We start from the raw sequence: 24,280 nt of genomic DNA, 5'->3' as shown, positions 1-24,280 counted from the left end.
TGGTGGTGTCTGGTTATCTATTGTGTCAAATGCTGCTGATGGGTCTAGGAGAACTAGGAGGCAAGTATGCCCTTCATCAATGATTTTAAGGGCAGCATCAATCTCCTTGATGGTAGCTGTTTCTGTGCTGCATCAGGGTTTGAAGCCAGGTTGGGAGGACTGAAGGAGGCTGTTGGCTTCAATGTGTTGGAGGAGTTGTGTGGCTACTGCTTTCTCAAGGATCTCTCCTAGGAAGGGAAGATAGGTGATGGGGCAGTAGTCTCTGAGATAATCAGGGTCCAGTGTTGGTTTCTTAAGAAACGGGAGGATTTGTCCAGTCTTGAGGGTCCAGGGGAAAGTGCCTTGAGTTAGAGAGGGGCTGATGATTGTCAGGTAAGGACGAAGCGCTTTAGTGAGAAGGATCTTGAGTGCAGAGGCAGGGAGGATGTCGTCTGCATACAGTGTGCCCTTGAAGGATGCTAAGGTGACAGTAAGGTCTTCCATAGTGTCTTGAAAGTTGTTTTTCCAGTTTTGCATCTGCTGCAATACAGGATTCCTACTGGGTGAGTGATCTGTGCTTTGTTCTATCTCTACTGTTCTCTATAGGCTGCTGTCTCCTATATTATGGGTGTATTGGTAGCAGGTCACCGCCGAGCCATCCTTATGAAATGGAAGCACTGGGAAGCCACTTTAATGACAAATCTACAATAACAAGAACTGGGTAAGGAAGAGATAATCTGACTTTTAAAAAGTCTTGCCTTTCACGCAATCAGGCAATCACCAATTATTTTGCAAAGGCAAGTTGCCATATTTTCCCATTTGCAAAATCCTTTATCAAAAATGTACTGAAGAAAAACAGCAATGTCTCTGGTCAATATTAGACAAAGAGCAGAAATGATGCAAAATGTATTTTCTCTATTATTTACTATGTTGACAAATGTTCCCAGCAATTCCATTATTTTTCATTAGTTTGTGTTTGATAACTCAAAAGCATTATGGAAAGTTGAAAGATTTCTGAGCATAGTGATGCAGGGTGGAGCTGCTCCAGAATAAAGTGTTTTCAAATGAGATGCAGCCCGGGACTGGGATAAGTAACCTGTTATCACACAAAGCCAACAGCTCGATGCGGTTTTGCTGCCTTGCGAATATATGCGGGGTTCCTCACCTTGAACTGGCTTCTTTTTTAGCTTGGGCTAGTAGGTGGCACTTTAGCACCACATATAAGCCAGACTATTGCATTAGAGTCCAGATAGGGAGAAATGGCATGTGAGGTGGCACAAAGCTTGTAGGTGTTGCTTGGCTATGTTGCCACCCATTGCCTGCCCACGGCCATGCTCATCACGATGGTCATTCCGACCCAGCTCCTGACCCTCCCCACCCAAACACAACCTCCTGGGATCTCTTTGATCTTGCTTTAATCAAGCCTTCCCATCAAACCTTGCACTAAAAGTGCCTGCCAGTGTTTTTTTAAAGCAATCATATGAGAGTTAATGACTTAATTGGAGCTATAAACGTGCTGCTGTTATAATAAAAATCTCTTAACTAGGGCTGCCTTCAGCCAATCGATTTATAAGCACTATGCATGTCCTTCACTGAAGTTCTGTTAAAAACAAGCACTGACAAAGCCAACTGTTTGGTTTGTGTAAATGTTTCAGGCATTTGCCAGACACTGCTAACAGATGCCCAGGTACCCGCACCTGCCAAGAGGCGTTGCTAGAGGGGTGTTTATGGGGCTATAAACCCGGGTCTTTTGGTTGTAGCCCCGTATAGAATCTCAGAAGCTACAACTAAAAGGCTAGCTAGCCCCGAGCCCCAACAGTGCCAACATTAGTGTAGCCCCAGATCTTTCCCAGACTTAGCAACACCCCTGCCTCAATGGCTAATGAATACCACCACATCAGTGCCGGGCAAGTGCCTTACCCATAACTACAAAAAGCCCAAACTTTTGGGCTTGCCAACGCTTGTCTTATGATACCGTCACAGATTGCCTGCCTCACATTACATCAGAGAATGCGGCAGCTGGCCTACTGATAAAACTCGGGCTACTTGACCAGACCTTGCCAGCTGCCAATGCTCTCTATTGGCTGCCGATTAATAAACGTTTACGCTTTTCATAAGTCCTTGCCTGGCAAACAACCTGATTTTCTATTCGACCGTAAGATTTGAATTGCAGCAAAAGTAAAATACTCTTAAATCAGGGTATGAGAGCCTTTGCCTTAGAACTCTCTTTTTATTAATATCCCAGTTACTATGGTAATCTTCATCACACTGAGCCTCCTCTCCCTTGTCCCAGTAAGATTCCTCAAGTGAACCAGAAAGTACATTATCAAATGTCGCTCCTTCTCAGAGGCAAACATTTTGGCCACTCCACCCCACCCACCCGCTTCTTTTGTTCCTCTGTTCAATCATTGGTTTTGTCACATACACTATGGAGGCAATTCGATCCTTATCGTGGTCCATGAATAAGCTTAGCCTTCCATTTTGCCGGCAAATCGATTGTTGGTGCAGAAAATGGTCTCTGCCTCATCTTTACATTGGCTTCCATTACATTGGGGTACTCTTTTTAAACTAGATCTGCTTAGTTTTAAAAGCATCCCGATTAGGCCACCCCTTTCTCTATTGGGGAGACATGAAAGCTTCGAGATAGGAATAGGCTAGTGCTGACTATTCCTAAAGTTAAGAAAGTACAAACTCAAAGACTGGCTTTTTCCATGGCAGCTCCAATTTTCTGGAATAATATACACAGCTGTATTCACAAGGTGGATACTTTGTTAAAATGAAGGAAATGATTGAAAACTCACATTTTTCCTAATTGTGGATTGTTTTTCCAGCAGTTTTAACATGTTAAGTCTTTAGATTCTGTTTTTAGGATTATTTCATGTTAATGTTTATATTCATATGTATTGTTGTCGAGCCCCCCGTTAATCATCTTATTTGATCAAGTTTGTACGGTTTGTACTCTATGAATGCCATAAATATAATAATGAGGTCCCTTGACCGGGCAACATACTTTTCCCAAAGCAACTTCTGCACACCGCCCCAGGAGAAGGGCACTGCCCCTCTTACGCATTAGACCACAGACTATGAATGTGACTTCCAGTAATGACTGGCTCCATGCATGTTGATATGACTACCCACGAGGAGGGCAGGAGCGATATGGGTTCTGTGACGAGGGAGAAGAGACTGCATGTAATGAGGATTACTATATGTAAATTAGCCATTACTCCTCCAATCCCCTCTCTCTTGACAGTCCTCAGAATATGAGAGTCTGCCAAAGCATAACAGAATATTGCCGCGATGCATTGTGTACACACATCCCGGATAAGGTTTGGTTACGGGAATCCCAATCTTACCTGGAAGGGGTAACCGGTGGCAGGTGTACCGACAATGGGCAATCTTCACTGGGCAGTTCGGGGGCATCCGGCTTGCATGCTGGGCAGGACCAGCCAGTACCAGAACATGCAGCGATGTAGGGGCACTACCATGATGGAACCACAGTAACGAGGGCTTTCATGGTTCTCACAATAACCGGGCAGGATACTGGAAGATGGCTTCTGTCTGACTATTCCTGCACCATACTTACACTCCCCTTAGTCCCTCTGTTGTTCCCGTGAGGTTGGCAGTTCAATTGTTTCCAGACTGTCTTCCTCGTCCTCCTTCTATTCCCAGCACCTTGTCGCTCTCCCTTCTTCCTGTGGGCCTCCTTCCCTCTCCTCCTCCGCCTTCTGTTTGCCTCTCTCCAACGGTCATTATTTTCTACAGTCCTACCCAATTTTAAATCGCGGCCTAAGTCAGCCTGAACTTGCCAACTGGAAATAAACATAGGTAGGCAGCCCAGGTCGCATTCCAACAGATCGCCATCTTAGGGACTAGTCCATCGACCCTGTATGATGGGAAAGAGACCAATCACAGCAAAGCCATAGGACTTTGCAATAGATTTCGAGGCCCAGCGATTCAAGAAGTCCACAGATGGTTTAATGCATTTTATTCTGCCCCAAAGGGACAAAGTGGTTGTCACCTTCATGACCACATTCAGTCCGCCCAATTTAATGCAACATCACTCCAGTAACAGGTGCACAGAATTTTCTATTTTGAAATACGGGCCCTGTCTCAACATTGGTAGTGCCACCTCTACATTGAGAATAAATGCAGAGCAAATCTGCGGCAAAAATCAAGGCCAGCAGTAAATACCAATTCCTCAAAAACTGGACAGATGTAACACCAGAAGGAAAACACTCATACAGGCCCCAAGGCATATCCTCCCCTCAACAGGCTTAAACACGGGCTCTAGTGCCATGGACAGCAGTAGCAAGAGATTTTAAGGAGGAGAAGCCTTTACAGGAGGGTTAAGAAGGACAACACCTGTGGGTGCTATGTGCATGAGTGGATGTGTCATAGCTAGACCCCCAATGGATGTCAACAAGCCTTGTCTGCATTTCACAGAGCTCTTAAAGTCACCAGAGCCAGCCAAGGCCGTATGGAATCCTTCCAATAAAGGTCCAGGATCCTGGGGGAATCGTATGCTAATTGGTGAATAGCCTTGCCTACACACCACTGCCGGCAGGAGGGCCATTGGTGAGCATGTGACCTACATAGATATCAACAGGCTTCTAGAGAGCTGAACTGCCACTATCACGGCAGAGTCCCCTGCACTCAATAGGGAAGCTGCCAATTTCAACTGGGATAAAGGAGGCCTCGACAGTATCTGGGAAGTCAGTGGAGCAGACATGCCAACTAGTGGGTCGCCTGGGGTGGGGAACACCACCCCTAACGTTCCCTGGGTGCAACTGGCAATGTCGTTGCGATCTCCGGTTGCAAAGGCAGTGTCAGGGGCTAAAGAAGGGCTTCTCTGTGCTGCAGAGCTGGCTGAAAGCACAGGGCATAGGTTCACTGCCTGAGCAGGCAGGGCGAGGCAAAGAAAGGAGCAACTAAGACACATTTGCTGTTGATGTCCAGAGATGGAAGGTGTTAGGGGAGGGGTCTTTGACTGCTTTGGGCTTTTAGAGAGAGTCTGGAGGCGAGACAGCAACAGAAGGAAAAAGCGGTATACCTGTAATGCTGCCAAAAATAAGTGAAGTGCTGTTCTTTTCATTTGTATGATATTACAAACAGGCATAGCACACATCTCATCATGTTCAAAGCTTTTCCGAAGAATCCCAAAGAGACCCTTTGGGTTTACTGCTAAAAGGTCTGTTTTTGCGCCCCGAGCGAAGAGGTTCCAGTTCCAGTACCATCGCTCAGATATGTTTATGTGGCCGCTGTGAAGGTCTTTGGGTAGCCTGCAGGTCCTATCAGGATTGGTCAGCAATCAGGGTAAAGCCTCTCCTGCAGATATCTGTACGTGAGGTACTAGTCAAAGGGCCCCATTCTAAATAGCTAGCAGTCCACTGTGCATGTGCTGGGATCTGTCCATGGCCTGCTTATCATGGGTTTGAATCTCAGCACGCCTATCTCAACCTTTCACACTTGTATGGTGGGCACAAGTGCCTTTATTTGAACAGATCCTTCAAAACCTAGCTATAGCCCTTAAATCACTTGGAGATTAGTGGGTACATTTTATGAACTTTCACCCTCAACAACAGAAGCGAAACACCAACCACCATGATCAGAAATATAATTGATATTCCCATTGTTCATCACAGCCACCTGAAAAAAAAAAATGAAAAAAAAACTGGCGGTCCCACCTCTGATTTTCACATTGTGCCTGATATTGCAGCTAGATGGTCACAAAAGTTGAGAAATTCAAATTTTGTTCAAGAAACAAGCTAAAACATATTTTCAACAGCACGCAAGATTTTGATTTTTGGCAGGTGATAAATTGTGCTAATGCTTATTAGGTATTACCCAAATTGTTCGTTTAAAGGGTCACAATTGACCTTTTCACAATTGACCGTACATATATATATATATAAATATATATATATATATATATATATATATAGGGGTTTTCGGGTTTTGGGGGTTTGGCGTTGGGTGGGGGGTTGTGGAGGGTTTCCTCCCACATATATGTTACAATTGACCTTCACAATTCGGTCAATTGTGAAAAGGTCAATTGTAATTCGAACAGTTGTAAAACGAACATTTCGTATACAACCGCTTATTACCATATCACTTGTTTCTCACTGTTCTACTGGAGACTTAAAAACACATCATAGGTTCACTGAGAGAATGCCTCCTGTAGCTCTGAGACAGGTTAGGAGGATATATTCCAGCAGCAGCTGGCCAGTCATTTTAAAGGGTGCTGCTCCAATGTTTTCCGGTAGGGCTGTGCAAGGACACACTCATGTAGATCTGGCCATGCCAATAATGCCGCTGTAAGAAAACACGTCCATGCTGGCTGGCCCAACATACACCAGTATTCCTAATTAGGGACACATCTAAGCCGACTTTGCATACAATGCCAGACAGAAGTATCACTGTAAGGAAACATGCCCATACTTCGTATGACAATTTATGCCAGTATTCTCATGTTAAAACGCAATCATCCCAGCTTTGCCAATGATACCAGTAATGCCACTGTAAGTAAACATGTATATGCTGCCTGCTCCAATATATGTTACCAATACTGAGATGTATACCGTGCTGTCATTTGTATGGTCTCTTGTTTTCTGGAATATCTGAAAGAAATGAGGTGGGTTAGTAGGGCGAGGTAAAATGCAAGTAGGTTGGCTGTTGTGTTGATGCATGCAGACTGGAAGTACCCTAGGTTCTCTGTGCTGGTTAGTTTCTAGGTATTCAGTGCTGAAAGCATAGAGGCATGTATGTGCCTGTGATGATAGAATGAACTGGCCAGGATTGTGATATGCAAGTTGGTTGCAGAGGCATTTCCGTCTGTTTGTTGAAAGCGTTATGCAATTTCCATGAGAAAGTGGCTTAGTTTATATGTATGCTTTTGTTGTAGCATTGCATTTGAGTGTATTTTAGTGTAAGGAATGGTCTGTAGTGACTTAAATGGACCTTTGGAGCATCAATCTTGTGTGGCTGAGCAGGAATCCTGGTAGTGCGTTACCTTGGTCGTGTAAATGTGAGGGGAAGTTCTAAGGCACCCTGGGATAGGCTGGTGTTCCTAGCAGTAGATAGGACATGTGCCTGGTCCAAAATCATGCTGGACAAAGAGGAGAGAAAACATACATTAGAATGCAGCAGTGGGTATTGTGGAGGAGCAGATGATGTCATCTCTAGTGCCCACCCCCTCACCTCCATCATACTGGAAGCAAAGCAGAAAGACTCTGAGCATGGCACCAGGTATCGCCCCAATACCACACTGAATATATTAGACACGTTATGCACTCAGATAACTGTATCGAATGTACCCTCACACTGAAGTGGTGGAGGGATGTCGGCATACACCATTAGACATAGAAGAGCTGTAAGTTCGGACAGATGAGGGTAAAGTGACATCATAAGGAGAATCACAATGATGCACCATGAAGGTGTAATCCAAGTAACAAAGTAATCCAGTATAAAGAGATGAAGAAATCATCTATTCCAAGAAGAAGAGTGAGGTGAAGCTCAATGAATGTATCTATGCAGAAAAACAAGGTAGATGAGTTACATAGAAGCTTACTGCAGTAGAAACTATAATGTGAGTAAAGCGGCCACGATGGAAAGATGCACGTCGGATTGTGTCAAAACTACCTCAGAGACAAACCAGGGCCGCAAATCCAAAACACTGCAGAAAACAGCTTCTTGAGAGGAACAAAGAATATCTGTTTTTACTGAGACTAAGGATGCCACAGCAAGACATAATTAAAAGTACAAAAGGAGTTAACCAGGTTAAGCTATGAACAAGGTCACATTTCTCTTACATTACGCAGAAGCGAAAACATCTGCAAGTGCCAAGTATTTGACAATCAAGAGTGCAGAAAGCATAAGTAAAACAGAGCAACCAAGTCTCCAGAGGCAAAGAGGAATAAGCACACCTAGCATCAATAAATCAAATAGCTGTAAATAACAGATCGAAATGGACAAATTCTTGGTCTACTGACACGTGATGCAAGACTAGAAAACAAGGTCTGTTCATTAAGCCTCAGGAGAGGATAGTGGTGTACCCTGACTGCCTTAAAAATCTCAGAGAAGAAAACAGCCAATAAAGTCAACTACAAAGGAGAATCCTTGGCTCATGGTCTTGCTGATGAGAGATGGTAGGCTAATCAACCAATGTGGGCAATGGTCTGACGTTGTTCTCTGCACCTGGGTTTTGTTCTGTTCACATGCTTCTAGTGAGCCGAATGTCCAAGGTTGGGAGAGTATGCCAATCAATCATGAATGTCTATGTTGCTACATGCTATACAATGTTCCAGAGGCCAATCTGATGTTATTATTTTTATAATCAGTATTATATCTATTTCGAGACGTGCCTACTAGATAAGGGGCAGCCACTCATGTAATTAACACTTATACATACTATAGATATACCTGTTCCCCTAACCAATGCCTTCCCTCAAAAGGTTTTACTGTTTGCCACATGGGATGATGTCTTAGCTGACGTACATCGTAGTATAAAGTCTTTGTGTAAGAGAAAAGCAACCGAGAGTGTGTGAGCTGCATTTTGTATGGTCTCCCGATATTCCTAATTCATTTGAGATAACAATAAAGTGGTACTTTGCCATATTCTTTGAGTCTGTCCGGCTATTTGGGTCAGAGGTCATTTACTATGGTAATTCCATTCTGCACACCAGATACGCTCTAAGGTGTTACAGCACATTTTGGTAGCAGAGGATGGTTCAACATCCAGCTACCTAGGCCCAGATCTAGACTCTCAGACTATCGATGACTTTCGCCATTAGCCAGAAGATCGTGGAGCTTCCTGTGGAGGTGTGCAATACACACATATGGAAAGAATCGGTCGGCAAGTGCCCCTTTGAAGAAATTCCTGTATGGACCCTGTCGGTGCCCCATGGACTGAAGAAAACTGGTCAATTTGGGAAGAGTCGAGGCCGAGGGACTAGAGCCTATGTGTAAATATACTGTAACAGGATTTGTGTTTAAAGAGATAGATACCTCGATTTTGGTTTCCAAGGGGACCAAAGACTATGCATTAAACTCTAAAAAGAGTATATGATAGGGATTCTGAGGTAAGTGTCAATTAAGAAGAATGCATATCACACTCCAAAATGGACTAAACAGTGAGACGATATACGTTTACTAAGAGAAGGTAAAGAAAGGTGATCACAGAAAAAAAAGTGCATGTTTATTTGGGGTTATAAATACATCAGTTTAAAACTTATTGTGTATAAACTAAGAAATATAAAACAATAGTAATACAATCAGTTGAATAGCAAGCCTTAAAATCAAGTGATTGACATCAATCAGAGAAGGATAAAAATTGAGAAAAAATATTAAAAGTTAAATAAAGGTTCTTGCGGTGGCAATAAAAGAACGACAGGCCAGCGAGAGTCGATAGAACTATAAATGAAGAAATTAAGAGAAACAATATTTAAAAATTGGTTAAAATATTGATCTTTATTGGTAAAGGTCAGTGATTGATAGTGTTTGTACAAATTGATACTCGCCTTGTAGGTGATTTAAGAACCCAGTACGTATTGGCAGTCGAAATCGACAGAGACTCTCCTCTTTTACATCTATGCAGGACATTACCAGGATACACACCTAAAATAAGGCAGTATCACGCGGAATGGGTGAAATTCACAACTAATAAAACCCTCATGCCTTGGCCTCAAGAAGGCTTGTTGTCAAAAACATTATTGCAACATATGACAATGTATTTGTATGATACATACACAGGGAAGAAGCTACAAAAAAAGAGCTATTTTAGAACTATGTAAGATGTTTCATAATTAGAAAGAAGACCTGCCTGAGGAGGAACAGATGCTCAATCAGCACAAAGAGGAGGACATAACACCCTTACTTCCTCCTACTCCTTCCAAAACTGATAGCACAACAGAAGATAGATAGGGAATGTATCCTTTAAAGGAATTAAAGGCAGCAGCAGGGTATGTCAATCCAATATATGCGCCTCCCCCTTAACATATTAAAGACAGCATGGCAGAAAGCAAGATTAAGGAACAAAAACATCAGCACGTGTTGAATATAAAGAGCATGATGAACGAAGAAATAGACAGATAAAAATAGAGGAGGAAGCCAGGAGCCAAAAAGAGGAGAAGGACAGAGCCAAGGAAAGGATCAGAGTGCAAAGAGAATGGATGGGAGGACAGATAAAACGCAAGTTAGACAGAAAAGGTATAGATGGCCTTAGAGAGAGGGAAGAAAGAGAAGAATCGGAAGAGAAAGAACAACAACAGGAAAGAGCATACAAAGAGCAGAGCAGAGCATACAAAAGGAAGAATGAAGATGGTATGAGGAACAAACGAAAGAGAAAGAGAAAATAGAGGAGAAGAAAAGCAGTGAAATAGAAGGCCAGAGAATGAATGAACATAGGTTGCAAAAAAGGTGAGAGGAAGAAGAAAATAGGGAGTTGAAGAGAAAGGAAGATGAAATGAGAAGGAACACGGAATAAAAATATGCCAAAATAGATCATCTTGTTAACAGATGCATAGTCCCAGTTGAAGCATGAGAATGATGGGAAGAAGAGAGAGGATCACAACGACCCAGCAGAGAGCTGCAGAGAATACAGCGAATACAGACATGGGCTGACAAGCAAGAGACAGAAGACATAGGGAAAAGGATTGGGGATCTATATAGGCAAATGAGGAAAAAGGATGGCTATAAAACTAAAGGGAACAATGAGGGATCTTTATCAGAAGAATTAGGAATCAGAGTTGGTGACGTAATGGCAGATGAACATAGAGCACTGTCCGTAAGTAGGCAAGACCTTAATGACGAGGACAGGGATGATAGCCATACAAGCTGGGGGCTAACAATGTCAGACAAAGAAAGGGAACTAAATGAGAAGGCACAGAGAGGGTGCATGTGGTTTTTCAATAGATCCAAGTATAGAAAAAGGGGTAGAAGGGTCATATTAGCCGGTCAAGTGGCACAGCGAGTAGAGCGCTCGCTTTGACATCCGTGCAGAGCCTGCTAACGCAGGTTTGAATCCCGGCAGGGCCAAACTCAGCCTTTCATCCTTCCGAGGTCGATAAATGAGCACCACACACCGTGGGTAATAATAAGCAGCGCTCAGATACCTGAGGGTTCGTAGCGCTATATAAGTGCCAAATTATTATTATTATTATTATATTTAGAAGACCCTACAGAGAGAATACCAGGACCAACACCATATTCTGAATGACCATCAGTATGATCGCGTAGTGCAGGAGATACATCCCCACCATATGTGAGCAGATTAAGGTCGCTATCAGGACGGTGACAGATGGGTGAAAATAGCCCCACCTGGCAAACGAGAGGTGTAGGTGGGTATGATTATGGCCGAGGGTATGCGCAATTCCCATTATTAGAGAAAGGGGTTAGACAACCGCAAAATATACTATGGGAACAAATGAATAAAGATAACTTGAAATGTAAACTACCTAGTTTGACTACAGGTGCTGGATCTATGAGTTAGAAAGGATGACAGCAGGAATGACTTCAGCAGTGGGTAATGTAAAGGGCCTGCTAGCAGCCATCCTAAGAGAGAGAGCTGATGACATTTGGAGATGAGCAGGGTATGTGGGTGTAACGGCACAAAACATGACACATGACGGAGCGCCATTTAATAATTTCAGAGCAGACGTATGGAGAGCGCTTAGAGTACAGTAGCCCGATACATCGGACATGAGTGCGATTGTGACAAGGAAAATGGGGAGGCTGAAGATCCAGGCGCCTTTATTCAAGAGATTCAAGAGTGTTGCTGTCTCGAGATGAGAGAACCGTCGGATAAAACAGTGTCATTATTTTACCACATTTTGTGCCAGGGACTGCCCAAGCCAGTGCAAAGGCAGATGAAGAAACAAGTAGGGATGGAAGCACAGCCTTAGCCAGGAATACAGTTGACTATTGTACATCATTGTCGGTTGTTGCAAGAGAAAAATAAGAAAAAAGCCAAGGGCAGAAAGCAAGCGGAAGTGAAGTTAGCTCTGAAATGTATTTCCAGGTTTGCGATAGAAGGGGGAGTATTGACAAGTTAAGTGGTGAAGGTGTGGTAACACAAGGAGCACAGCCAGTGCAGTCAAGCAGATCATGGTGATTACCTTTTTTGACCATGAGGCAGACGGAATGCGTCTGGAGGCGGATGAGGGGGATTTCAAAACCCTCATGGAGGAGGGGAATTACGGGAGAATGGGACATGTAGCCTGAACTTGCAGAAGTAGAGGGGGCATGCAGCAGAACTGCCAGGCTCCAAGAGGGGGGTGGGCTATTCTCTACAGTATAATACAGAACCACAGGAGTATTATGCCCAAGATCACATGCAGAATCAGACACATGTGCCGCAAATACAGCAAGCACATCAGAGCCCAGCACAAGTGCAGATTCCACAAGAGTATCTATAGCAAGCACCTATATAAGCACAGCAAGTACCGATACAGCAAGCAGCGGCACCACAATGGAACACAAATGCAGGGGCCCCACACATATCTGCACCCAGGATGGGGAGTGTGACTGTGGTTGGAGGAAATCTTTTCATGGGTACTGGGATGAATTTATATCCACAATAGGACAGCACACAGAGCGACCTGATGTGTTCAGTACTATCAGTGACACCAGACCCCCAAGAGGAACCAAGGGTCAGGCTAACGATAGAAGGCAAGAGATTTTTGTTTCTTGTAGATACTGGATTGACTCATTCCTGTGTTCGAGAGAGAAAATCCCAATGTCTGGTATTGCAATAAAGGCTCAGGGATTCTCTGGGGTGTCGAGTTTAGTTACATTTACTGATGATTTTCAATTTCCACAGGAGAACATGATTTGTCTATGCCACTATTGTTTCTCGACAGACACCAGTCAATATATTAGGACATGATTTGATGAAAGAGTTAAACATGACAATATCTTTTACTGACATTGGGATTGTGTGTTCCACTCCAGGAATGCATCTTATGAATGTAAGAGAGTTAATATTGCTATTTGCAGGCCAGAGGGTATTACAAGGGGTTCCCCTAGACACCGAGGTATTCTTGTTTGGAGTGACTGTTTTGTTAACATGGCTTCCCAGATGAGTACGTAAAATATTGAGAATACCTGATGAATTTTTATTCAGACCAGAAATATCTATGGATGGTGAAGACAGACAGATAATTCCTATGGAGGTAGAAGCAGCAGCAGTTAGAGAGGAAAGGGTAGTTGTCCATGGGACAGATGATTAGGGAAGAGTATGGAGAGCAGTGATAGCCCTTGGTGAAGGATACAAACTGTTGGATTTGACAGATGTGGTTTTGTTTAGAGATGACTACTCAGACGACAAATTAGTATTCTTTATAAGTCTTACTGGATTAAAATTGACAACATAGACATACCACACGGAATGGTATTAGTGAGAAAGAAACTGTCCATTTTTTCAGGAAGATTTAGAGAAGGTGCCAAGCATCTTGTGGACTGGTAGTCCTTATGATATAAGTCTACTAAAAGGAGTAGAAGTTAAAATCAAGCTCAAGCCTGGAGCAATCCCGCCCCAGACAAAGCAGTACCCCATGCCTGAGAAGCAGATTAGGGTATATTTGAAACCATTTCTGCTTTAATGGAGCAAGGGATATTAGTATCATCAGATTCACCATGCAATGAGGCTGTGTACCCCGTGAAGAAATCGAAAGGGGGTCATGGAGATTTATTTAGGATCTCCAGCCTCTTAATAATATTGACGAAGCAGAGTTCCAAATCCAGATACAATATTATGTAATATCCCAGCCATGGCTAAACATTTTACAGTTATAGATCTAAAAAATGCATTCTTCCCGATTCCCCTTCATGAGGACTCACAAGATTTGACTTTATTTTTGTATAGAAATGCGTGCCTAAAACATACTTGTTTGCCTCAGGGGTACTGTGAGTCCCTCTCAATCTTTGATAGGATCCTCCTGATGAAGATAGGTAATGTACAGCTTGAGAATGCAATCATTCAGTATGTGGGTGATATATCAGTGTGCAGCGAGAAAGAAGACAAATGCAGAGAAGACTCAGTTTGACTCATGACCATACTAGCAGAGAAAAGATACAAGGTCGACAAAGAGAAGCTACAATATTGTCCAATATTGTCAGGAAGATGTCCTATACATAGGACAGTTAATCTCTCAAGATGGGCGAAAAGTGACATTTAAGAGAGCAGAAGCAATTCGAAACACTCCTGAACCAGGGACAGTAAGGGTGATGCAACAATTCTTAGGCCTATGTAATTACTGTAGGGCCTGGGTTTTTGATTACAGTACATACATTCAACCACTTATCAAAGGACTCAAGGAAGCACAGGTTGGCAAGAATAAAATAACATGACGACTGAGGGACTTCAAGAATTAAAAAGACCAATTTGCACAGCCCCTGTGTTAGGAGTTCCAAATTACATTGAATTATTGTATTTGTTTTCACACTCAAATGGAGAGCTAAAGGCAGCAGTTCTCATACAGAAAACAACTTTAGGACATGGGCACAAATAATTAGCATATTACAGTAGGATTTTGGACCCAGTAATGAAAGGACATTATCCTTGCGAACAAGCTTTAGCTGCTGCCACTTTTGCAATTGAAAAAGCTGCAAGTATTACTTGGGGTGCTCAATGACGGTATTTGGTTTCTCAATGATGGTATTTGTCGAGCACTCCTTATTTGCTATTCTAGAGAAACCCAAAAGCACATTAACTACACAAAGAGCATCAGGATATGAGTTAATTATTTCGAATCCAGCAATCAATATTGTTAGATGTAGAACAGTGAATCAAGCGACATTTCTAGCAGAAATATTTAGGAAAGAGGATTATGTACATGACTGCACCTCATATACTTTATATGATGATATTCCCTGTGTTAGAGAAAATGCCCTAGGCGGGGGGGATTTCTCTTTAGTGATGGTTCTTCAAAAATGTATCAAACAACTTGCGAAAGGCATACTGGATGGCAGTAGTGAAGTTAAAAAAGAATGGTGAATTCGAGGTAGTGACAAGTGCAAGACTGGCTTTACATTGCTCAGCATAAGCTGCAGAATTAGTGGCGCCTATCGCAGCACTTCAGAGTTTTGAAGATGGGGAAGTGATAGTGCACTCTAACTCCACCTATGTGACATCAACCGTATATGCAGGATTGTCACGTTGGAAAAGGAGAGGTTTCCTCCACGCAGACGGCTTACCTGTGCAACATGCACCGCTATTGGACAAGCTTTTTAATTAAATGAAGCTTCCACTGGCTATCGCAGTCATGAAATGCGCAGCCCATACTAAAAGGTTGGATTTGATTTCTCATGGTACTGAAGCCGCAGACATAGAAGCCAAAAGGACGGCATATTTCCCAAACATTTCTGATTATTATGTAGAGAGTGTTAAACAATTGTAGGGCGGTGCATGGTAATGACGAAAGGGTTTAATATATTATGCATTGTACAATTAATTAAATTGCAAGGTCGAGGAAGAGCAGGACCTATGGAAAAACAGGGATGTTCTTTATCCCCCACTAAGGCTTTATGGAGACAGGGCAGCACTGGAAAGCCAGTTATGCCTCTAGCATTATTCGAAGTGGCACTGGAGCAGCTTTACTAACCAGAGCACACAAGAAGAGAGAGTCCTGCTGCAACAATTGCAGAAGACTGGTTCTCACCAAATTTATTGGAACATGTGACACAGTTTATTGTGAATTGCATTGTATGACAGAAGTTCACAACAGGACACACATTAAAGACAGTGGGGGTCATTCTGAGTTGGGTGGTAAGGGAAAAACGATGCCGGTAAAGGACTACCGGCATCGTTTCCCGTTACGGACCATTCTGACCCACCAGACCGTTATTTACGGCGTCGTAAAGTACGAGGCTGTAAATAGCGGTTTAGTGGCGCGCGCCCGACACGCCATGCCGGAATTAGCGGCATGGCATAAACCGGAGCAGATCCCAAGTAAAGTGGACATGGAAAAAACGGCCTCTACAAGACCGCAAAGTACCTTACCGCCATGGAGTAAATACCGGCATCGCCGAGAAGGTGTAAAGAACCCTGAGCAGTGTTTCCAAGAGGAACAGGTGCACTCAATCAGCACAGGTGGAGGCAATGGAGTCTGGCACAGCACAAAAGGAGCACACCCACACACCACACCCCCTCCCACACCAAGATGATACCAATTGTAGCAGCATTCCTGGAGCTGGAGGCCCTGCTTGCAAGGCAGCAACTACAACAACAGCAACAACAACAACCACAGCCCCCACCACAGAGGATACACAGGAGGAGAAGGAGGGTGAGACAGACCCAGCATGCCCTACCGGTGCAGCCACCATTACCACGCCGGCAGCCCTCAATCCCCCGCATCAGAGCCACCCCTTTCAACCTCACACCAGAGCAGATCCACACCCTGTACCGGCTTGACTGGGACACCATTACCACCATAGTGGACCTGATACATGACGATATAGTGAGCCGTATAGAAATCAGCACTGCCAACCCCCTCTACTGAAGGTAGTGTCTGTGCTCCACTTCCTTGCCACAGGCACCTACCAGCATACAGTGGGGCACATGCATGGCATTTCACAGCCCATATTTTCCCGGATACTCAACCAAGTGTAGGATGCCCTCCTCACCCACACAAGGGACTACATATCCCTACCCCAGACTCCCCAGGAGATATATGACACCAAAGTTGCCTTCCGTGCACTGGCAGGCATGCCAAATTGCATAGGTGCCCTCGACTGCACCCACGTTGAATTGGTGGTCCCGCATGTCATGGAGGTGCCGTATCGCAACCGCAAGCAATACCACTCCATCAATGTCCAGATGGTGTGTAATGCCAGTAAAGCCATCACACATTGCAATGCCCGATACCCCAAATCAACTCATGACTCCTTGGTCCTGCGGAACTCAACACTACCATGCTACATGGAGCGACATGCTGGACGACGTGCCTGGCTGCTTGGTGAGTAACCTGAATGGGCCATGGCAGTGCATTGGGGCATTGTAGGTTGCCTGCATACTCCACCTGGGTGGGAAAGGGGGGGTGCATACTCCACCTGGGTGGGAAAGGGGGGGGTGCATACTCCACCTGGGTGGGAAAGGGGGGAATGCATACTCCACCTGGGTGGGAAAGGGGGGGATGCATACTCCACCTGGGTGGGAATGTCCACGCCAGTGCACGATATTCACCTCACAGCACACTGTGCCCCAAGGCAAGTGACACGGCACATGACCACATAACCACACAGTGATGAATTTGAGCCGACACCTAACACTACATGAGTAACAGGAAACCTGGCCAGATACCACAACACATGCACCACTCATCGGCGGACCTTACACACCGTAGTGGCATCCTGCACCATGCAGTGCAATGTCGCTGACTCCTGCATCTCAACACACAGGACAGTCATCCCTGGGAGTGCATAGAAGTGAGTCTAACAGGGATCCTACAGTGTGTCACTGGTCCTGCACCCCCATAGGATTGCAGCAAGTCACCATGTTAGGGATCCGTGCAGAGTGACAAGTATGCTACCAAATACAGCCAACACCCCCTTTCACCAAGTCTCACGCAAGTCATCAATGAATGCAGTCCAACACTGCTGCATGCATATACGATGCATATTCAACACGACGTGAGTGCACCACATGACCCATCAGTGAGAAGCTACCCCCTCCATCATTCCATTGCACATGACACATAGCCGGTCCAGTAATGGGGTGACTGTATCCTGGGACATGTGTGTATGGCCAGTAATCACCTGCGGCCATGTAAGACTAGTACAATTCTCCACCATGAATGCACAAACACTTACCTTCATTCCACTCTCATGCAGGTGATGCTGGCTACCCTTTGAAGCCGTGGCTCATGACCCCGGTCCGCAACCCACAGAACAGGCACGAGAAGGACTACAATAGATCCCATACCCGTACACGGGTGGTGATAGAGCAGACCTTCGGCCTGTTGAAGGCATGATTTCGTTGCCTCAGCCGGTCGGGTGGGGCACTCATCTACAGCCACGAGAAGGTGTCCAAGATCACCATGGCATGTGTAATGCTGCACAACATGTGCATCCGTTGGAACGTGCCACTGCCCCCTGAAGTGGAACTGCTACCACCAGATGATGATGAGGGGGAGGAGGAAGGAATGGCAGGACAGCATCACGGTGCCGATGCACAGGAGGGACGTTCAGTGCGGCAATCATTGATTGGACAATATTTCTGACTCACAAGTCAGCTGAGGGTGTGAGGATGACAGGACATTGGGCACTGGGTGTGGGGATACATGTACACCATGCACAATGCGACATTAAAAGACACATGCACAATGATCAATGTCCACTCTGTTTTTTAGGGATGATCAACCAGTGTATTTAACAATAATGTAGAAACGTGTACAACAAAACCTCCACCCTCACTCCCCTCCCCCTCCCCCCCAACTCCCACACACACCCTCACCCCCCTCCCCCCAACTCCCACACACCCCCTCACCCCCCTCGCCCCCAACTCCCGCACACACCCTCACCCCCCTCCCCCCAACTCCCACACACACCCTCACCCCCCTCCCCCCCAACTCCCACACACACCCTCACCCCCCTTCACCTCCCCCCACAACAACCCCACAATAGTCCCATCAGTGCAACATAGGCCACATGTGTGTGGCAGTATGGTCAATGTGCACTTCCAGAGCCAGGGGGATCCATGTTGTGGCGGTGCAATGTACGCAGTGACCGACGGACAGGGCTGGTCTGCGTGGAGGAGCTTTGGGAGGGTGGGTACTCCCACTGGGGCTGTGGTCTGGGGGTGCTGCCTCCAGGGCATCTGCGATCCGGCCCAGCACCTCACAGAGCCGGTTTGTGCTGGCAGTGATCACCTCGCCCAGAGCCTGAAGGTCATTGTGCCACTCTGACCTAGATTCGCGGTGGTCCCGGATAAAGTCCTCAATCAGGCCCGTCAGGTGCTAGGAGCACACTGCATCCATGGCCGGTGTGGCCGATCTGCTTGGCAGGCTTGGTGTAGAGCCTGCAGCCCTTTTGGGACTTTCTGCAGGGGAGGTGGATCCAGGACAGGCAGGTGGTACTCCTTGGCCTGTGAGCCCTGGGGTGTCACTCTCCCCAGAGTCGCTGTGTGCCACCTGGCTGTAGGATGGAGTGTCTGGGCTATGTCCAATGTCATTGGGGTCCTCCACTTTGGAAACGGAAATTAATGTGGGGCTATCTGGCACATCGAGGAGGCACATGGCAGCATTCTCCCCTGCCACACTGGACTCCTCAGAGTGCACCGTGGGGCATGTCTCCGGCGGCACTGCGGGCATGGGTAGGGGTGCGGGTGGGGGTTGTGCACCCTCCATGGGGGTTGATGGAGCAGGTGGTGTTGCCTGTGTTTTCTTCCTTCTTGCAGGTATACAGTGTTCCCTGGCTGTGCCCCTGGAGGTTCAGGGCTGGGTGGCTTCCTGGTCCTCACTTTCATGCCCGCTGCCTGTGGGGGGGAAGAGAGAGATGGCATGAGCAATGATTTGGGGGTCAACATTTCTTCAAGCCTATGGTATAACAATGGGATTGCAGCGTTTTGTTGACATTTGGGTGGTGAGTGGGACAGTGATCTGGGCTTGGATGGAAAATGCATGCAGATGTCTGAGTCACTCATGTTGGATGAGTACTGTGCTGACTCACATTGACTGCCTCTTTGTGTGCTATGGCCAATATGGGTTGGAGCCTTGCACCTGACATCAGCCTGGGTCCCACTTGTTACGGCATGATTTCATTGGGGGGGGGTTCCCCATACGTGATGTGACAGCTTGCCCAGCCCTTGGCGGTGCCTTACATTGGGAATGCATTTACTCTCTTGACTCATGACACTCACCTCCATCAGCGGATGACGGAGCACTGCACTCCATTTCGCCAACCCCTTCTATGGCTTCTGTGCCCATCATGTCCGCACACGTTTGATCCCAGGGCATCATCTTGATGGGAGAAGCTGGGCCTCCTCCTGTCTCCAGGGCCTGGGTTCGGTTGGCCGATAGGATGGCCCGCACCCTGAGACGGAGGTCATCCCACCGTTTCCTGCAGTCCTTCGTGGTGCGGGGGGTGTTTCCTACGGCGCTCACCCTCTGTGCAACCAAGTCCCAGATCTCCTTCTTCCTGACAACGGTGGGCCTACGCATGTCACTGCTGAATACTATCTCAGCATGTTCGTGCAGAGTGTCCACCAGGACCTGGAGCTCGTCCTGCGTAAAGCGCTCCTTCCTTATGCGGGCGGCACCTTTTTTCAGTGCTTTTGGCATGATGCTGGTCTCTAATGGCTATTTTCCAGATCCAAATATGCCTCCGGGTCCTGTATGAAGAGGATGGCAATGGATTGTGTTTTTAAAGATGGCCGCCACGCTCCTTCCCGTTCCTGTGCGATGACGTAATTTCCGTATCCGTTAATTAGCGGTGACCGTAATTTACGGTATCCGTTAATTACGGTCACCGCTAATTACGGACGGCGAAGCTTCGATGGCGGTGTTGTAAAGAACGTCTCGCTTCAGGTGTCCAGACAACTAGTCGAAAAAAAACTGGTCGACTGCAATTTGGTCGACGCAATTTGGTCGAAAACCAAATGGTCGAATTTTTTTTTTTATTTATATATTTATTTTTCGGGTTTTCGTTTAGTTAAAAAAGGGGTTTTTAGAGAAAAAAAGGGGGTTGGGGGGGACCCCCCCCCCAAAAAAAAAAAAAGGGTTAAAATAAAAAAATAAAAAAATTTGACCATTTGGTTTTCGACCAAATTGGTTCGACCATTTGTCTGGTCGACCAATTTTTTTCGACGAAATGTCTGGCAACCCTCGTTTCATGCCGCTAAAGGGTTTAACGGGCCCATTAGCGGTATGCCGCTAGGGGATTTACCGGCATGGCGGAAATCTCGTGCCCGCGAAGTCGGAATAGCCTGTAAATAGCGGCGTGGTACCAGATCGGACTCGGTCTTTCCGCCATGCCGGTAAAAACCAATACTTACCGCCAACCTCGGAATGAGGCCCAGTGAGAGGAGCAATCCCAAGGCCTAATGGTTTTTTCAGCATCTACATATCAATTATGTGGCAATGTTGCAAGTATGCAAAGGATATAGGTACATGATAGTGGTAGTTTGTCCCTTTTCCAGATGGATAGAGGCAGGCCCATGCACAGACCCTGATGCTACATGCACTGCCAAGTTCATCATGCACAAAGTGTTCCCTGGATGGAGCATGTGCGAAGTCATGCGGTCTGACAATGGCCCGCATTTTGTAAATGAGTTATTTGAACAGATAGTGCTTCTATTGGGCATAAAACACAAGTTTTCATTTGCTTATCACCGACACGCCAGTGGTATCTGAGAGAGATTAAACAGACTTCACAAGGAAAAGATAGCAAAATTGAAGATTGTCTGCCCCTTGCTTTGTTCGCACTGAGAAACCAGCCCAGTTCAGATCACCACCTGATTCCACATGAGCTGCAGAGTACCCCTTGCTCCTCCCACTAGAACAGAAACTGATGCCCACAGTGTAACGAAGACTTTATGTGATGAGATGCATGATTGTTTGACAAATATGGGTCTAAAAAGATTGAGGAAGGCAGCTAAACCAGTGATCCCAGAAAATTGTTAAAACACCCTGCTTTGTACCTAGGGGACCAGCTGGTAGCATGGAGTTTTGTGCATAATTGGAATAAGCCCTGCTTTGAAGGGCCATCCCTAGTAGAGGAGGTCATACCAATAGCTGTCAAATAAAATGAAAGCATAGAGCCTGGCTGCATCTGAATTACGTAAAGCTCTACAAAGGAGAGACCCCGACCCCTCCAACAACTGCTGACTGCGAAGCAAGAGAAGAAGTTCTGCGCATGCAGACCAGATCGGTTACCAAAGGCAAGGACAAATAATCAATGGATGGAAAAATATTCTGGAACAAATGTACATTTCCTAAAGCTTAGTAGGAAGTTAATGGACTTGCTGCAGTTCCAGAATCTTTTTTCAGCTGAACTAGGCAGATTATACATTAAAAATAAGAGACAAAGATTGCACAGGATATTTCACGTTGTCGGAAACATTACAGCACAGCATTTTCAGAACAATTTTTAATTAAGACAAAGGAACAATGTGCCAGAAACAAAGTCTCAAAGTATACACATCTATCACTTCATGTTGCTTATGACTGTACCATTGTGTACATTTTTGCATGTTCTTTTCACCTATATTCTCCAGTCTTACCCAGCTTTAGTAAGACAAGACGTGGATTTGTAAGATTTTTGTGGAATCCTAAAAACAACCCTATCATTCTCAGAGTAATCACTGCAATTATCCTGTATTATTTGTTGTAAAAATAGAAGAACTCGATAAAAGTGACCTGAACACACGTTGAAAGAAAAGGAGAATGATAATGTTTCAAAGTAGAAGAGGTACCATGCCAGTGAGAAGACCAATATTTTCATTTGGGTTGATGCTTATATTATCAGTTTGTACAATGATTTGTCTTTTCTTCCCTAGGAAGGGTACAGAGAATGTTTTCCCTAATGTTTCTGAACAAATTGTTCAAGCAAAGAGAGATGCTACAGAAGATAATGAGGATATAAACTCATATCTTGATAATACAATGGCGATCAAGGTGATCATTTCCATATGAAGAGGCTTATGTGAAAACATAAAAGATAGAAAAAGAGATAAGATGGACGAGCAAGATGCTTATATATTCATCCCTAACTGGAGAACAAGTAAAGGTTGTTGAAATGAAGAGGCTGGGGTGTTTAGACATAAAGGAAACATCAAGAGTACCAGGATGCTTGGAGAGACCTTAGCTATTGGTATATGGGCAAGTTGCCACCAGTACAGGATGGTAAGAGGGAATGTTATTGTGCACCGCACACTTTTTAAAGAAGGAATCAGTAAGCATAGTGCCAACAGTAAACAACATATGCCTAAAGTCATGGGCTAAGTATTCTAATCTACTATCATAGGTTGACAATGAAGCAGTACCGGTGTCCATAATACATATAGAGAATGTGACAACATGCTTCAGGTACAAAGGCCAGGTTTTAGTTGGAGAAAATTAAGGATGCAAACAGGTACTCGAAGTATCAGTAAGGAATGGTGGAACTGCTGTACTAATGGATCGCTATTGACCTCTGGATCCAGAGCTTATATGCAACTGCCTTAACATTGGCGACGAATATGCTCCATTGTTATCATACATGTTCCTGCATTAGTAATTCCACAAAGTTATTTACAAATTGAAAGCTTTCCGAAAATGGATGCACACCAGAGAAAGAAGAGGTCAATGGCCCTTCTTCGGCTGAAAAGAGAGAACCCTTTCTCAGCAAAATCAATAAAAGCTTATGACAGTATTCCAGATGAGCATAAACTATTTGGCAAGACGGCTGTGATACTTACATCTATATGTATTCCAGGACTCCAGACTGCAGTGAATGCCAGGTGGTTACAAATCACCAGATGGTAGCTGCTACATACAATCAAAACAACTATAAAAGGATTCAAAGCAATTTCAGAAGAATTAAGAGACATTCGATTGATGAGCCTTCAGAACAGGTATGTCTTGGACTTGATTACAGCAATGGAAGGTGGCATTTGTGACAAGATCGGGCCTGTACGTACAAATCTGCCCATGATGGAGAAAATGGGACCCTTGTTTTTGTTTTCTTGGATTCCAACTTGGATGGCAAATACCTTCAAGTTACTAGGAGCATTACTAGTGTTGTTGATGTTGGGATTCTGCGTTGTGAGAATCATCATTGGACAATGTTAAAAGACAGCAAAGAAAGCTGTTGAGGTGAAGATAATGATCGACATAAATGCTGAAACTGGCAAACGCATGCAAGATGAGAATTCCACCTGTGGAAATATAAAGGGAAGTCCCTTGGCACCCCGAGGAGCACATTTCTATTACCTTAAGGCCCTCAAGAAATATGTTGGACATTGGGTATTTGTCCACCCTCCAGGGAGTGCTGCTATATGACTTGAAGTGTGGATGAACATATAAATAATGCCGGTCACCTGAGGGGGTGACAAATATATGGATCCCAAAGAAGCCACAGTGTGAAGAGGAGGTGAAGAAGGAATGAGTAGGTGGTTGAGGACTCGACCAGAGGGAGGAATGTAGAGGAGCAGATGACGTAATCTCCAGTGTCCGCCCTCTCACCTCTATCATACTGGGAGAAAAGCAGAAAGACTCTGTGCATGGCACCAGGTATCGTCCCAATACCACACCGAAGATATGAGAGACAGTATGCACTCAGACAACTGTATCGAATGTACCCTTGCACTGAAGTGGTAGAAGGATGTCAGCCA

This window comes from Ambystoma mexicanum, chromosome 1p, assembly GCF_040938575.1.
Source record: "Ambystoma mexicanum isolate Mex_15411 chromosome 1p, UKY_AmexF1_1, whole genome shotgun sequence".
Classification (NCBI taxonomy): Eukaryota; Metazoa; Chordata; class Amphibia; order Caudata; family Ambystomatidae; genus Ambystoma; species Ambystoma mexicanum.
Note: the sequence above shows the minus strand (reverse complement) of the source record.